Consider the following 18085-nt stretch of genomic DNA (forward strand, 5'->3'; position numbering starts at 1 on the left):
CCTGCCCTTCCTTGTTTTAAGAAAATGCAAGCCGTCACTTTTATTCATACCTCTCAGCTAACCGACGAAGGAGCAGCGTTCTGAAAGCAAGTGCTTCCAAATAAACCTGTTGGATTATAACCTGGTGTTGTGTGAATTTTAACTTTGTACACCCCAGTCCAATACCAGCTACTCCACATTGTTTCTAGTGAATACAGCCCACATCGCCCAGTGCTGCCAGTAAACTTTAAAATGCTGATGTAACAACACATTACCTGCAGTCCTGAAAAGTTTACAATTTCTAACAATACTAGCTCCTCATTCACTGCTCCATCTGATACACGACATTGGAAACTTCGTGCAGAAAGCTGAAAGAAATGAGCAGCTTTAAAACAAAAACCTCTTGGAGCTCAAAGCTTTTAATGAGAGCTTGAGCCCGGCGATAAGTTCAGGTAACCTTTATTGTGACAACTTTGTTACAGCTTCAGATTCCCCCCAGTAAAAAGGCATGGAAAACGTAGCTGCTTTTTAAACAACTCTGGGTCAAAGCGCGCAAACACCATCCCACCTCACTTCCTTTACTATTGGTAACCACCAAGTTGTCCCTTTGTAATTGGATCCTTGGTACAACCTTAATCCAGAGGAAGTGTTGCCTCAGTCAGCAATTTCAACCCAGACCCTGTCTCCATGTAAGATTCTCCCAGCCCATCTGCTGGGGGAGGGTGGTTGGAGAGTTGGGGCAGTAGAGAGTCAACAAGACTGCTGTGGGTTTGGAGTCACCTGTTGGTGAGACCAGGTAAAGGATACAGCTAGGGTGGAACAAGCAGATATCCACAGAGCTGCTTTTGAGGCGATGAGCCAAGAGTTTGGAAATGAGACTAGAACAGTGAGGGGCTTTAAATCGTGATCGAAATGAAGCAGGCACCTGAGGATTAATGTGTTTTATTTCCCAATGCAAGATACTGCTTCACAAAGTTGGGACAATGGAAGAAGCAGTGATGGTGATTATCTTTGGCTGTTCACCTTGTGAAGGTTCCCATTGCTGCGCATGTCCGTGTTAACGTCAGAACTCTGCAGCATGGGGGCGCAATGGATGACGCATCTGACTCCACCTACCTGTTTGAAATGCAGCTCACAGCTTCTTCACACACCCCAATTAATCTTTCTCATTGTCCTGAAGCCGGCATACGGTTTGAAATCCCGATCTGCAGGCATGGGAATCTTTTCACTGTCTCGCGTCAGTAAGTGTCCCTGAGAACATCAGAGTCACGTCACAGCGCTGTCAGAGGAGGGGAAGCTGAAAGAGCCCCACACGCTGCTCACGGGCACATTTCACTTTCCCCAACTCACCGCCACAACCACTGCGGCTTCTGGGAGTGGAAAGGGAAGAAACACCAAAACCCAGTCTCAGTTTTGTAAATCTTCAGGAAATAAGAAAGCTGTTCATCCCTTTGGATCTTCCATCCTGGCCTGACAGCGTTGATTTTAAATGGCTGTCCAGTTAGTGCCGATTCGTTTTGGCTGAAAAAAATATTCCTTATCTCATCCCAGCATTTCTTGCCACAGAGAACTGTGCGGCAGAGTTCATGTATATATTTCCTTGTATGGTATTTTGTAAATAACATTCGTTTGCGGGTTGTTTGTATCGGGTATTTCAGGTTCATTAGCCGCTGTTTAAGTGTGTTGGTAGGTTTGTGGGCTATCATGATGCTGAGAGGGTTGAGTTGTCTGGACATCATTTCACAGATGTCTTTAATGTAAAGTAATGTGGCTAGGGTTTCTGCACACGTTGTGTCTGCTTGTGTCAGTTTGTTGATGTGAAATCGGCACACTGGGTTTATTGGTTCGGCAAAAGTGAGGACTGCAGATGCTGGAAACCAGAGTTTAGATCAGAGTGGTGCTGGAAAAGCACAGCAGGTCAAACAGCTTCCGAGGAGCAGGAAAATCGCCGTTTCGGGCAAAAGCCCTTCATCAGGAATAGAGGCAGGACGCCTCCAGGGTGGAGAGATAAATTGGTGGGGGGGGGGGGGGGGTGGGGAGCTGAGCAGAAGGTAGCAAAGAGTACAATAGGTGAATGGGGGTGGGGATGGAGGTGGCAGGTCAGAGAGGGGGGTGGAGCGGATAGGTGGTCAGGGAGATTGGCAGGTAGGACAGGTCAGCTGTAAGGTTGGAACTGAGGTAAGGTGGGGGGAGGGGAAATGAGGAAACTGGTGAAGTCCACCTTGATGTCCTGGGGGTTGAATGTATCCGAGGCGGAAGATGCGGCGTTCTTCCTCCATGCATCGGGTGGGGAGGGAGCGGCGATGGAGAAGGCCCAGGACCTGCATGTCCTCGGCAGAGTGGTGAGGGGGGGGGGGGGGGGGGGTGTTGAAATGTTGGGCCATAAGGCGATGGGGTTGATTGGTGCGGGTGTCCTGGAGATGTTCCCTCAGCGCTGTGACTTGACTCTGCGAGGAGTCTCCAGTCTCCCCAATGTAGAGGAGACCGCACCGGGAGCAATGGATACAAGAAATGATATTGGTGGATGCACAGGTGAAAGCCTTCGAAATACCGCGGCTCAGGTTCGATTTTCGGGCAGGTAAGTCATTTCTAGCAGATCTGACACCATGCATCGACATCTCCCTGGTGGTCTAGTGGTTAGGATTCGGCGCTCTCACCGCCGCGGCCCGGGTTCGATTCCCGGTCAGGGAAGCAATTTTCTGTGGGGTCTGTTGGCGACCCGTTCTTCTTAAATGCGCTTTACAGTTATTGATTGGTCTTCGAAGTTCCTGGGTGCTCCAGTGTGTCGTGTCTCGTTGAAATAGTGTCCTGATTCAGATTTGTTTGTATGTGTAGGGATGATTGCTTCTGTAGTTAAGTTCTTGGTTCGCGTGCGTTGTTTTCCTGTAGACGCTGTTTTGAATTTACCATTGACTGTTCGCTCTGCTGTGACATCGAGAAATGGCACTTTGTTGTTGTTCTCCTCTTTTGTGAATTTTATGCCAGTAAGGAGATTGTTGATGGTGTTGTAGGTTTCCTCTAATTTGTTTCATTTTTTGATGACAAAAGTGTCATCACTGTAGCGGACCCAAAGTTTGGGTTGGATCGTTGGAAGGGCTGTTGGTTTGAGCCTCTGCATTATTGCTTCTGCTAGGAATCCTGACACTGGTGGTTTCATGGGTGTTCCGTTGATTTGTTTGTAGGGCTTGTTACTGAATATGAAGTGGGTGGTAAGGCACAGTTCCACGAGCTGGATAGTGCTATCTTTGCTGATGAAGTTGGTGCTGTGTTTGTGACTTTGGTTCTTCGAGTAGTGTCTTCAGTTTTCTTTGGTCACGTTGATGTTAATGGATGTGAACAGGGCTGTTATGTCAAAGCACAACATTATTCCATCATCTTCGATCTTGGTGTCTTTGGTGTTCAGGAATTCTTGGATGGAGTAAATGGAGTGGTGTGAATCTTCGACTTGGTGATTTAGTCTTCAGTGGAGGCCTTTGACTAGTCTGTATATTGGTGTTCCAAGTAGTGAGACTATGGCCTGAAGGGGGCTCCTGGTTTGAAGAGGAGGAGAACAACAACAAAGTGCCATTCTTAGATGTCACAGTAGAGCGAACAGTCAATGGGGAGCTTCAAACTAACGTTGACAGAAAAACAACACACACAAACCAAGTGCGAAACCATAGAAACAATCATCCCAACACCCACAAACTAAGCTGCATCAGGACATTATTTCAACGAGCCACTACACACTGCAGCACAGAGAAACTACGAAGAGCAGAAGAGGAATACGTATATAGTGTATTTAAGGAGAACGGGTACCCAATAAACCCAGTCCGCCGATTTCTCATTGATGCTTCCAAGCTGACTCTCAAAAATTCGGTTTGTCCTTCCATTCTTTCCTGCTTGTTTTTTGTAGGGTTTGTAAGTTTTCACAATCCTCTGACTGAGTATTGGAGTTGGGAAGTTATGTTGTGGCTGTACAGGACATTGGTTAGACCACCTTTGGAATATTGTGTGCAATTCTGGTCTCCCTCCTATCAGAAGGATACTGTGAAATTTGAAAGGGTTCTGAAGCACCAATGGGTCCACAGAGGGGAAGAGGCCCTTCTGCTGCCCTGAGTGCGGGAAGGCCTTCAGTGATTCCTCTGCCTGCTGACGTACCAGTTGGTCCACACCGGGGAAGGCCGTTCTCCGGCCCCAAGTGCGAGATGGCCTTCAGCAGTTCTTCCCACCTGCTGAGACACCAGTGGGTCCACACCGAGGAGAGGCCAGTCTTCTGCCCAGATGTCACAGTGCAGGAAGGGCTTTGCTCTTTCCTCCGACCTGCTGGCCCATTGGTGGGTCCACATTGGGGAGAGGTCGTTCAGTTGCCCTAAGTGCAGGAAGGCCTTCAGCAATTCCTCAGCCCTGCTGAGGCACCAGTCCGTCCACACCGTGGAGAGGCCCTTCAGCTGGCACGACTGTGGGAAGAGGTTCATGTTTTCCTGCAACTTGCGGAAGCACCAGCGGGGGCACCAGCGCTCCCAGCAATCAGATCCCACTGGTGACGCTGCCTTCGGTCACACCCCAGGACTGAACCTCTGCCAGTTCTGACAGTGGGTGCAGTGGGAGAGTAGGTGGGCTGATTTTGTTTTCTGCTGGACTGCCAGTGCCTCCCCTACACCCCACAACCACAACCCCATGGTGCCTCAGGGTTAGCACTGCTGCCTCATGGCACCGGAACCCAGGATCAATTCCACCCTAGGGGGTCTGTGTGCAATATACGGAGGGTAGAAAAATGGATCTGAGTAGGTTACTCTTCGGAAGATCAGTGCAGATGTGTTGGGCTGAAGGTCCTGGTTCCACATTGTAGGAGTTCTACGATACTATGAGCTTTGCTTTCAATGGACACTGCTGCTCATTGAGCCAGGGACTGCACATTGCCAATGAAATGTTCCAGAGAAACCTAAGACCGCAAGACCATCGGAGCAGAAGTTAGTCCATTCGGCCCGTCAAGTCTTCTCTGCCATTCTTTAGTGACAAAAGTAGTGCAGATGAGATTAGCTACAGTGTGGAAGCAGGCCATTTGTCCCAACAAGTCCACACCGACCCTCCGAAGAGTAACCCATCCAGACCCGTTTCCCTTTGACTAATGTACCTAACTCCATGGGCAATTAAGCATTGCCAATCCACATGACCTGCACATCTTTGGTTTATGGAAGAAAGCAGGATCATCCAGAGAAAACCCACGCAGACACTGGGAGAATGTGCACACTCCTCACAGACAACCACCCAAGGCTGGAATCAAACCTGGGTCCACGGCACTATGAGGCTTCAGTGGTAACACTGAGCCACTACATGTTGCAACCCGTAGCAGGCAAGCAGGAGGTTGGGAGAATACAGCAAGCCCGGCAGCACCAGGATGTGGAGTAGTCAGCGTTTTGGGTATTAACCCTTCTTCAGGACTGAAACGCTAACTTCTCTATGAGAAACGATTTACGGGAATATTGCTGAGGGTTGGAGGGTTTGAGCTACAGGGAGAGGCTGAATAGGATGGGGCTGTTTTCACTGGAGCATCGGAGGCAGAGGAGTGACCCAATAGAAGTTACAAAATTATGAGGGATATTGACAGGGTAATAGACAAGGTCTTTTCCCTGGGATGGGGGAGTCCAGAACTAGAGGGCATAGGTTTAGAGTAAGAGGCGAAATATATTAAAGGGACAACGTCTTCATGCAGAGGGTGGTATATATATGAAATAAGCTGCCAGCGTATATGGGTCAGGTGCTGTCAAATGGGACTCGATTAATTTAGGATATCAGCTCAGCATGGACAAGTTGGACAGAAGGGTCTGTTTCCATGCTGTACGTGTCTCTGACTACTGGTCCTGAAGTAAGTTTAAAAGAGAGTCCAAGTAAATTTGAATAGTTCAATCTTGTTGAGCTCACCTCCTGAAAAGTTTCAAATGAATCCCTCTGAGAGATACTGTTTAAACATGCTGAGTTGCACAAAGTATCCCATCAAGGTTCAAAACAAACCCAGAGTTGAAGACGTCAGAAGTCAGAACACCAAGGGGACAAAACTGATCACAATATTCCAAGTGCAGCCTCATCAACGTCCTGTATAACTACAACATAACTTGCCAACATCTATACTCAATTCCCTAATTGATGAAGGCCAGTGTGCTGAAACCTTTCTTCATTGCCTTGTGTATCGATGTTATCAGAGATATAGGACCTACTTTAAACTGATCCACAATCCAGTTTCTGGGAGCACAGAAGCAGAGTAGTGCTGCGTGAGTGTGCTGGGCAGATGAACCAGAGATCGATGGGTCAAAACCATGTGACCCTATTGCTCAATGTCTCCGTAAGCTGCTTTCATTTACAATGGTGCTCTGTTCTGTATCTTGCCTTTGCATCTGCTTCCCAAAGCTTCTTCAGTGGAGGAGTGGCAGCTGGAGCCCAGGAGTTCAACAACCCCGCCCCCCCCCCCCCCCCCCCCAAGGAAGGTCCAAGCTCCAAGAAGCGGGCGGTAAGGCTGCAGGCTGGGTTTGATCAAGGATTGTATTTTTAACTCATTTAAATGGTATCTACTGTATGGGGTTATGGTTTACATTAAAACCAGAGGATCATATCAGAGTGTTTATATTTAGCAGTGCTAGTTGGTAAAATACACTCTCTGGAGGAGCACCCTCTATGATGCTGCATTTCTTGCCTTAATGCACTTCTCCCATTTCTTATCTCCCATCTTGATTTTATATTTTTTTGGTCAAATTTAATTTCATATTAATCAGACTTGGTATTCAGTGAGTGCTATTAATTTGTTTCTTCGAATATTGTAAGTCAAAGTTAATGCTGTAATTTCATTTCTGATGTCAGAGTTTGACATTGAATGTGCAGGTGTGAATACCAGTAAGTTGTGAAAATACATCAAGAACTTGTGGATTTTAACAAAAACAGCAGTTCACTGATATTCATGGCATTGTCTCATTTGGGAGTGATGATTCAAATCTGACCAACAAACCGTTTCATGCAGTGACCCAATTTAATTAAAATATTCTTTAATTTAATTAAAGAGAATAACTCTGGCAGGCTAAGATTTATGCAATCTATTTATAAGATTATTTCCACTGCGCGCAATATGGTCTCATCCAGATTGGGGAAACTGGACGCCAACTAGCGGAACGTTTCAGGGAACAACTCTGGGACAATAAAACCAAACGACCGACGGCCCTGTGTCTGAACAATTTAACTCCCCCTCCCATTCCACCAAGGACATGCAAGCCCTGGATCTCCTACACTGCCAAACTCTTGCAACCCGACGCTTGTAGGAAAAACGCCTCATCATCTGCCTTGGGACCCTCCAACCACATGGGATCAGTATCGATCTCATCAGTTTCCTAATTCCCTCTCCCCCACCTTGTCCAAGATCCAACCTTCCAATTCGACACCAACCTCTTGACCTGTCATACCTGTCCACCTTGCTTCTCACCTATTTGCTCCACCCTCATCTCTGACTATCACCATCAATCCCTACCTCTATCTATCTATTGCACTCCCAGCTGCCTTCCCTCCAGCCCCACTTCCTTCCCAGTTATCTCTCAGCCCCCTTGGGCCACCCTTTATTCCTGATGAAGAGCTTATGCTCTAAACCAAGACTGTGATGAAGCAACATCCTCAACAAATAGGAAATAGCTCCCAAGTCAGATTTCATTCCCTCTTCTGTTTCCCCATTCTTTCAGAAATAAGAAATGTCTTTTTTCACCATTACTTCAGCCAGCTTTAAAGAATCATTTCAACCTGTTTTTCTAACAATTGTGGAGGTGACCAAAAGCAAACATTTCACTCCTCCTCAATGTCCCATTTCTCCTCCTATGAGCCATTTTGTCATGTTGTCTCTGTTACAAGCAGCCGAGTGCACTTGGTTTCTGAATTGAAATTTGGTCGTTGAAGTGAACAGGATTAATATTTATCGATGGCTAGCTGTGTTTGCACTAACTGTAATTATCCACCAATATGATGTATTTTGTTCCACCAAAACTGGAAACAATGATCTGTGTTTATATTAGGATGTAGAAAGTCATCCCAGCGATCTTCACGTTATTATAGTTTACTGAGGCCATAACAGCGTTCTGTGGCAGTTTGATGTGACTAAAACTTGGATGGAAAGAATGTAGATTGATGAGAAGTCGAAATGGCAGAGTCTCTGGCCACAATCGATCTGTCTGGCTTGATTATATGAGTGGCGACTGTTCAAGAGCAACTTCCACTCCATCACTTCAACCAGCAAGAGGAGATAAGTGTAAACACAACATTCCAACTGTGACATATACACATTACTTCGATGTTATTGATCAAAATCCTGGAACTCGCTCCTGAACATTTATTATAGACCACATCATATTTGTGAAGCAATTTAAGAGGCAGCTCACCACCACTTTTTCAAGGGCAGTTTGGAAAGATTTGCTGGCAGAGCCAATGATATTCGCACGATATCGAGGACAGTCTAATCGTATGGATAGATGATTGGCTAACCAATGATGCAGTAGGGATAAGGGGCATGTTCAGGATCGCAACTTGTAACGAGCAATGTGCCACAGGGATCAGGGCTGGGGCCAAAATTATTTACAATATGGATATGAATTACTTGGAAACATGAAGTGAATGTACTATTGCCAAGACTGCAGTAGAGATAGTTGATTGGAATGCAGGTGGTGAGGATGATATGGAGAGGGATATCGACAGGTTAAGCAAATGAGCAAACCCTTGGCAGATGGAATAGAATGTGGGAAAATGAGGTTGTGCACTTTGCCAGCAGGAAATGTGCTGAATGTTAAATGGAGAAAGTTGCTGAATAGGAGGATTTGGAAGCATCTATGAACTCTTCATCTAAGTTCAGTGAGTAATAGGGAAGGCAAAAGGGAGATTGGCATTTAAATAGAGTATAAAAGTGGGGAGGTTATTGTGAACCTCCGCCTGGAGGTTTTGATTGAAAGTGCAGTGAAGATTCAACCAGCTGACAGTAGATCTGAATCACATGTAGATCAGACCAGTTTCGGACAGCAGGAAACCAGATAAGTTTTTAAAACAAACCACAACGATTTCACCATTAGACTCTTAATTCCAGATTTATATTGAATTCAGATTCCACCATCTGCCGTGGCAGGTTTTGAACCCAAGTCCCCAGAACATTAACTGGCTGAATAGTCTGGTGACAATAAAGTCGGCCATCGCCTCCCCGGACACATTGGCATATTGTGTTTAGAGGTAACAAAGGAGCGAGAGGTTGCAGCAGCTGCTAAGTTGTTGATATTACACAAGGGAACATCAGCACGCTCAGTAATGGCACATACTGAAGCCATGGCCCTGTATCAGAGGTAAGGGCTCGGGAACCATACAAAATAGGAACAGGAATACGCCATTCAGCCCCTTGAGCCTGCTCCTCCATTCAGTAGGATCGTGGCTGATCTGACATTCCCCACATCCACTTCCCTGCCCTTTTCCTATAACTGTTCATCCCCCGGCTGTTCACGAATCTATCGATCCTTGTTTTAAATGTGACAAGAAGGCTGTCAACAGAGCTACTGGGGTTGGGGGAGGGGCGGGGGGTGTCAGGTCGAACTTGGGGATTAAAACAATGGCTTCACCCTTCACAATATTTAACTAAGGGAATGTTTATGGTTATCCAATGCTGGAAATTGGGCAGGCATTCAGATGAAATTATTGGTAAATTAGAAATGACAGAGGAGTCGGGAGAGAAGTGGTGTTCAGGCACACTTGGATATCATCAGTATAGATGCCAACACCAGCAGCTACGGTTAAATAAATAAGAACGGAAGACGCTAAAAGCAGACCCTCCCAGAGCATACAGCGATATTGGAGAGGGTCAGTACTGTCGTTAACCCTGATCGAGGCTGTCCGCAGGTCGACGAGGCAATGTTCATCCCTATCACCGTTACAAAGGATGTCAAATATGACCTTGATAAGAACTGTTTCAGGGGTACAAACCAGACTCTAGGGCTTTAAACACAGAATTCTGGAAAAGCTCGGAATGGCTTATTCAACAATGTTACATCCAAACCAACACTTCCATTGGTGCGATAATAATAGAAGTGTTTTGGTTTTTATTTAGATGATTCTCAGCAACACTGAGCGAGAAGCAACAAAATTAACACAAGAAATACTGCAATTCCGACAATATGCCTGCTCCCAATAGGAGGCCACCTGGTGTTCACTTAACTGTCTACAAGACGCAATATTGGAAAGGAATGACCCAGTTCATAGCTATAAGAAGGGAGACACAGACTGCTTGATACAAACATACAATGGGCGGGAGTAGGCCACTCGGCCCTTCGAGCCTGCTGCAACATTCAATAAGATCATGGCTGATCTGAATTCAACCTCAACTCTACATTCCTACACATCCCCGACAATCTGTCATCCACTTGGTTATCAAGAACCTATCTACATCTGCCTTAAAGATTTTGAATTCACTGCCTTTTGAGGAAGACACACAGCCATCAGAAAGAAAAAAAAAATCATCCTCATTTTTGTCTTCTACTTTTAAAATATGACCCTCTACTTTCAGATATTAAGATAGGGATACAAACTGCATTCAAATAACTTCTGTGGTACAGTTAACTATCTCAAAGTGCTTCACGTGAACATAATGAGAATTCCTTTAAAAATCACAAGAGTGGAGCACAGATTAGGACAAGTGACCAAAGACTTGGTCAATGGGGCAGGTTTAGGGCAATCTTTTAAACAGGTTCAATTTCCCAAACATCAGAGGACAAAGACGTAAAGGGCAAACACAAAATAGCAAACGATGGGAAGCAACACTGTGAACATAATGTCACAGGATGAGTAATCCAGGGAACATGAGATCAAATCCCACCACAGCAAGAGGTGAGATGTGAATAATTCAAATCATAAATGGGGAACACAAAATTAGTCTCAGTATGGTATCGATGGCACTGACGTCAATTGTCATAAAAACCCATGTTCACCAATGTCCTTTCAGGAGGGAAACTGCCATCCTTACCCGGTCTGGCTTACATGAGACTCCAGACCCACAGCAATGTGGTTGACTCTTAAATTGCCCTCTGAATTGGCATAAGCAAGACACCTTGCACTTAGGGGTGGATAACAAACATCAATCTTGTGAAAGTGTCAGAACAGAAATTGCTGGAGAAACTCAGCCAGTCTGGCAACACCGCTGGATAGAGAGAGAGAGAAAGAAACAAAGTCAATATCCTGACCTTCGTCCAGAAAGTTGTGAAGAAGGGTCACAGCACTTGAAATGCTAACTCTGCTTCTCTCTCCACTTGTGCTTCCAGTCCTATTGAGTTTCTCCAGCAATTGGTGCATTTTTGTGTTTCAGATCTCCAGCATTGCAGTTCTTCATTACACTGACTTAGGGAAGCTCAAATCCGATAAAAGAATAAAGCAGAAGGGCTGGAATTACTCAGAAGTCTGGCAGCAGCTATGGAGATAAAAATAGTTAGTTCTTCGGGTCATTGAATGATCTTACATCGGGGACAAACTTTTGGGGAAGCTGCAAGAGTAAAAGGCATTGGTGTAACTTCAACATCTGGGAGAACTCTCTCAGCCATGGAGGTCAGACTGACTCAGCATTCTGGTCCTGCTCATTACCTGTTAACTTCTCCATTTGTTGTTCTTGTTATATTTCTACATGGTTGACACATTCCTATGTTTTAAAATGATATTCGAAACTGACAGGAATTTTCCATATAAGTAATCATACATTAGAGGGTTTGGAACGTGAATGTAACTTTTAAACAAAAAGTATTTATTCATGCATGGTGTGTGGGCATCGCTGGCAATGCTTGCATTTATACCATTCTTAACCACCCTGTGGTTGGTTGGAAAAGTGAATGAAGGTGTCTGAGATTGTCTTGATCAGCACAGCAATCTCAAAGATGGGTGTGCTCAGGTAGAAGTACCCTCCACTCCCACAGCCAAGTCTGCATTCACTTCAATTTCAGATGCCATCTCACACTCCCAGGACAAGGACAGCATGGGAGTACAATCAGAATAAAGCTTCCTCTACTCTTAAATTGAAAGTGAAGCTACCTCAACACTGTCCCCAACAAACACTGCTAAGACAAAGACAGCATTGGGTTAGATGCAGAGTAAAACTCCCTCTACACTTCCCCATTCATTTAGTCCCAGGACAATGGCAGCAAAGGGTTAAATAAACAGTAGAGCTTCTTCCATTATGACTGACACTTTGTACGTTCTACACCAATCCTCAAGGATAATTCAGAACTGAGACTATTATCTGGTACTGAATTCACACACCCTAATGGGAATGACAGCAACAGAAAATCAGGTAAAACACACACAATGTACAACAAAAGTAGACTGTTATTGGGATCTATAATATTTAAATGACAGGAGACATGGTCCCTGCAATGATCCGAATGTGAGCTGAACAACTTTCTCACTTGAACAATATTCTCTGGGAATACAATGTCCACCTCACTGCCGTCTATTCAGTTCCTCTGCTCTCGTTCAGGGCTGAGTTGCGGCTGACCACATGGTGGCGTCAAGAGGTTAGACAATTAAGGTCAACTTGGATTGGGGGCATCCTGTGTCATGCCAGTGAGGTCGAGGGTCGCTGATTTACTCAACTTATAATCGGGGACAGGAGGATGTCAGGCTGGGCTTGTATCAGTTTGAGTTTAGAGGAAACAGATGATCTGATGAAGCTGTATAACATCTGGAGAGGACTTTATGTAAATGTAATATCCACTCATTTCTAGCCAGAGACTAGCCTCTCATTTAATATAGGAGAGTTTTGTTTTTCTCTCAAGTGTTCCCGAGTCTTTGAAATTCATTTCTTTAGAGAGCAGCATGTGGTAGTGGCACGGTGGTTAGCACTGCTGCCTCACAGCATCAGTGACCTCGGTTTGATCCTACCCTCGGGCCGACTCTCTGTGTGGAGTTTGCACTTCTCCCCTTGTGTCTGCGTGGGTTTCCTCTGGTGCTCTGGCCTCCTCCCACAATCCAAAGGATGTGCAGGTGAGGGTAGATTGACCATGGGAGATGCAGGGTTACAGAGATAGGGTAACGAACTGGGTCTGGGTGGGACGGTCAGTCAATGTTGACTCGATGGGCTGAATGGCCTACTTGCACGCAATTGACCTCTATCAATCAATAGTATACACTTGCTTTATGGTTACCGACATCAAATTACATTCGTGGTTTTGGTTATTTCATCTCTTACGTCATTATATTCAACCAACTGCAGCATCTCGAAACTTGCTTAATTACAATATCCAATATTAGCAGGGTACTTTTTCTTTTTGTCACGACCATTATCTTGAACTCTGACGTGTGACGTCTTCATTGCTGTCAAAGTTCCTTATTTGTCCCTCCATTGTCATGGTTTTACTTTGTCGAATGACTTCCTGGCTTTTGCAGTTAAGACCCTATATTCTGCCCTCGTCAACATTTTCCCTTCCAATTCTGTACTAAGGATTTCATGAAAAACCTCAGAGTGTGGTGAGACTGTGGAACTCACTACCATAGTGAATAGTTGGGGTGAAAGACATTACAACTAATGGTAAGCAACCCAATACAAATGAATGTCACTCTCACCAGATTCACAACACAGTGAAATTAAAACATGCAATGTCCCTCAATTTCTCAACTGTTCCAAACCAGACTTGATGAAGAACAGATCTTGAACCATCAACATTATAATTTAAACAAAAACCAACAATTATAAATACGGCAACTTTTCTAGGGCAAAGTTAAGTAGATAATCTAATTAATAGCAATGATTTTAACTCTTTGATCAAGTCCCCCATCATCTCAGAGACAGAAATTTAAGCGGCAAATTAAGAAAGAATTTATTTTTAAAACTTACCAATTCAAACAAACAGTTTCCAACAATGTATTGCCAAGCCTTTGTGCAATACTTGGACTATGAGTTTTTCACAGACACGTAACTGTAAATCTAATTTAAAAGTCACTGCTGAATGTGAATAGACACCCCAAAGTATTCAGCCATTTCTTTCAGGCTGGGACTCATTCTCAGAAAGAGCCAACAATTCTTTAACTGGACAGTAGAATCTAGAGAGAACAGCTCCTGGGCTCAACAAGCAGCAACGCCCAATGGAGGCAAAGTGGGCGGCGGGGCAGGGTGGGGCAAGGGCATAAAACAAAAAAGCCCACTGACTCTCCCACTGCACACACACTGTCAGAATGCACAGGGGCTCAGTCCTGGGAGTGACCCACAGCAGTTTCATCAAGAGGACCACACTTGATGAACAGATCTTGCACACCAGAATTATAATTTAAACAAGAACAAACAATTATGAATACCGCAAATTTACTAGGGCAAGGTGAAACAAGATAATCCAGTTAATAGCAATGATTTAAGCCTTATGATCAAGTCCTCCACCATCCCATAGACACAAAATTAAGGGGTAAATTAAGGAAGAGAATTTTTAAAATTATCAATTCAAGCAAACAGTTCCCAACAATGGATTGCCAAGCCGTTGGGGAATCCTTCGATGATGAGTTGTTCACAGGCACATAACTGTAAATTTAATTTCAATGTCACTGCTGAATGTGAATGGACACCCTGAAGTATTCAGCTATTTCTTACAGACTGGAGCCCGTTCCCAGACAGAGGCAATAATTCTTTAACTGGACAGAAAACACTAGAGAGAAAGCTCCTGGTCTCAACGAGCAGCAGTGCCCACTGGAAGCAAAGTTGCGGGGGTGGGGGAGCACGACGGCATAAAACAAAAAAATCCGACCGACTCTCCCACTATAAGCACTGTCAGAATGGGCAGGGGTTCAGTCCTCGCAGTGATCCACAGCAGTTTCACCAGCAGAATCAGATTGTTGGGAGCACTGGTGTGCCCGCTGGTGCTTCTGCAAGGTGCAGAATGATGAGAACCTCCGCCTGCACTCGGGGCAGGTGAATGGCCTCTCCCCAGTGTGGACCCGCTGGTGCCTCAGCACGTGGGAGGAATTGCTGAAGGCCTTCCCGCACTCTGGGCAGGGGAATGGCCTCTCCCCCGTATGGATCCGAAGGTGGGATGCCTGGGTAAAGCGCTTCTCACACTTGAGGCAGTAGAACGGGTTCTCCCCGGTGTGGACCCGCTGGTGCCTCAGCAGGGCAGAGGAATTGCTGAAGGTCTTCCCGCACTCAGGGCAGCTGAAGGGCCTCTTCCTAATGTGGACCCGCTGATGGCTCATCAAGTGAAAACATCAAGACAGACACCTCTGAATTATGGATACCTCCACCTGAAAGTTAGTATCTTTCACGACATCTAGGAGTGAGTAAGTCTGATTTTGGGAAGCAAAAAAGTAACAATTCAGGCGGGTGGAATTGCTGAAGCCCTTTCCGCACTCAGAGCAGGTGAACAGTCTCTCCCCGGTGTGATTGCGCCCATGAGTCTCCAGGTCAGATGGGAAACGGAAGCTTTACCCACAGTCGCCACACTTCCACGGTTTCTCCACGGGACGGGATTCCTTAGGTTTCTCCATGACCGAAGCTTCACCTGCACACAAACGCGTGTACAGCACCTCTCTGCCATGAATTCCTCCTCCCAGTCTGTATAACATTTACTGGCTCCACAGTCAGAGTGCTGCAACAGTAGGGTCTCTCTTCCAGTCTCACTGATGTTGAAAAAGTACTGAAACAGGAACCAAAAAGCTTGGTTTCTTCTCACAGAATCATGGTCGAAAATTGTTATAGTCCCGATGGATTCAGTGACTGTCAGACATTGACGTGAAATTGAGGACTGCAAATGCTGGAGAGTCAGAGTCAAAGTGCAATGCTGGAAAATCACAACAGATCAGGCAGCATCTGAGGAGCAGCAGAGTCAATGTTTCAGGCAAAGCCCTTCATCTATTGATATGGAAACTTCCGTCTTCAGATCTTCAAATAATCTGTAAAAAGAGATTACAAAAATCATCACTGTCAGTCCAGGTTAGAAATTCCAAACAAGCAATTCTACTTTCTGCAGAACACTCTTTTCTTTTTCCACAAAATTGAAAGCACCATCCCACCCCCTCTCACCCCTCTATTCTCACCCCGCTCAAGCTAATTCTCCCGATGGTACTGATTCAGGATCTTACAGAGACCGAAAAGTGAAAACATCAAGACAGACACCTCTGAATTTTGGATCCCTCCACCTGAAAGTTAGTATCTTTCACGATATGAAGCAGTGAGTAAGTCTGATTTTGGGAAGCAAAAAACGTACCAATTCAGGATGAACCTTCAATGCAGCTTCTTGAGAAACAACCAGACACGGAATGGTTAACATCTGGGGAGGTGGAGGAAATGAGATATCAAGGCATTGGCACCGACACCAGACAGAAACTGAACATACAGGCATGGCAAACATTACGGACAAGCCAGAGTCATAGAGAAACACAACACAAAAACTGGTCCTTCGATTCAACTATCCGTGCCGACCAGATAACCTAAATTAATCTGGTCTCATTTACCAGCACTTGGCCCATATCCCTCTGAACTCTTCCTATTCATATATCCATCCAGACGCCTTTTAAATGTTATAATTGGACCTACATCCACTACTTCCTCCGGCAGATCATGCCTTACACTTGCCTCTCTCACGCCAAACATACTACCCTCCTGTTCTGGACTTCTCTCATCCCTGGGAAATGACCTTGTCTATTTAACCTATCCATGCCTTGCATGACTCTATAAACGTCCGTAAGGTCACCCCTCAGCCTCTGGTATACCGGGGTAAACAGCTCAAGCGATGCACAGCTCAAGCGATGCACTGTACTTTTAGCTTCACACTCGCTGAACCTTCCTCCCGTGTAAAACAATGTTTCCCTCCCCAACACTGTCCATGGGAAAAGCCAAGAGTGCTGAGACTCTGGAGTTGGGGGAATGCCACGTAGAATTCCTACAATGTGGAAACACGCCATCAGCCCAACAAGTCCACACAGACCATCCAAAGTGTAACCCATGCATACAATTTCACCTATCCCATTACACTACACTTACTGCACACTCTGGGCCCATTTAGTATGGTCACTTCTCCCGAAACCGCACATCGTTAGACTTTGGGAGGAAACCAAAGCAGCCGGAGGAAACCCACGCAGACATGGCAGGGAGAATGTGCAAACGCTCATGTGCGGGCGACTCCGCACAGACAGTCGCCCCAAGGCTGGAATCGAACGCGTGTCCTTGGTGCTATGAGGCAGCAGTGCTCACCACTGATCCATCGTGCAAACTACGTATGCAAAAAGAGGTGGGGACTGTGAACTTTGTTAATTGTACCACACAGTGGATTGTTGAGTAAGGTTAAATCTCACGCGATCCAGGGAGAGCTAACCACTTGGGTACAAAATTTAGAAACGCATTGTTGTAGATGCTGGAATCCTTCCAGAAAACAACAAATGCTGAAGATCACAGTGGGTCAGGCAGCGCTGTGCTACTCTATGACCGGATAGTGTGGATGTGGAGATGATGTTTCCACTAGGAGAAGGGTTAAGGATGCCAAGTCATTGAGGGCATTTAAGACAGAGATAGGTTCTTGATTAGTAAGGGGTCAAGGGTTATGAGGAGAAGGCAGCAGAATGGGATGGAGAAATATATCAGCCATGATCGACTGGTGGAGTAGACTCGATGGGCCAAATGGCCTCATCCTGCTCCTGTGTATTATGGTCTTAAAGCGGAGCAGTAGTCTTAAGAGGTTCTCACAAACTATTTCAGAATCCTGAAGAGGAGTTGTTGGACTGGAAACCTTATCTCTGCTTTTTCTCCACATATGCTTCCAGTCCTGCTGAGTTTTTCCAGTGTTCTCAGTTTTTGTTTCAGATTTCCAGCATCCACAGTTCTTTGTCTTATTTATCGCAGTCATTTCTTGCCTTTCCCAAGTGTCTGGAACTTCATCTCCCTGATCTACAAACTGTTCACTTACCCTAGAAGTGACCACTACCTCCTTACCAGAGTAGACCCCTTTTTTGCAAAATGATTGTTCAATTCTGTGACCAAAATAATTGCATTCGTAATTACTTACACGAGGGACTCTCAATATCTCAGGCAAGAACACAGCCAGATTTTTTTCAGACAGTACATTTATGTGATTTGCTACAAATCCCTATTCCCTCCTTTACCAGTGTGCTG

At 45.4% G+C, this 18085-nt stretch overlaps 1 protein-coding gene and 1 non-coding gene across 2 annotated transcripts in view; one reads left to right on the forward strand and one right to left on the reverse strand.

The window, feature by feature from the left end:
* Positions 1-18085, reverse strand: part of LOC148143074 (uncharacterized) — a 312271-nt gene that overhangs the window by 229125 nt on the left and 65061 nt on the right. The gene's annotated exons all lie outside the window — the stretch shown is intronic.
* trnae-cuc (transfer RNA glutamic acid (anticodon CUC)) lies at positions 2599-2670 on the forward strand. Its single transcript has one exon. It is a non-coding gene; the product is annotated as a tRNA-Glu (tRNA).

This window comes from Chiloscyllium plagiosum, unplaced genomic scaffold (genome assembly GCF_037043375.1).
Source record: "Chiloscyllium plagiosum isolate Xiang-an unplaced genomic scaffold, Cpla_swu_hap1 HiC_scaffold_27, whole genome shotgun sequence".
Lineage (NCBI taxonomy): Eukaryota > Metazoa > Chordata > Chondrichthyes > Orectolobiformes > Hemiscylliidae > Chiloscyllium > Chiloscyllium plagiosum.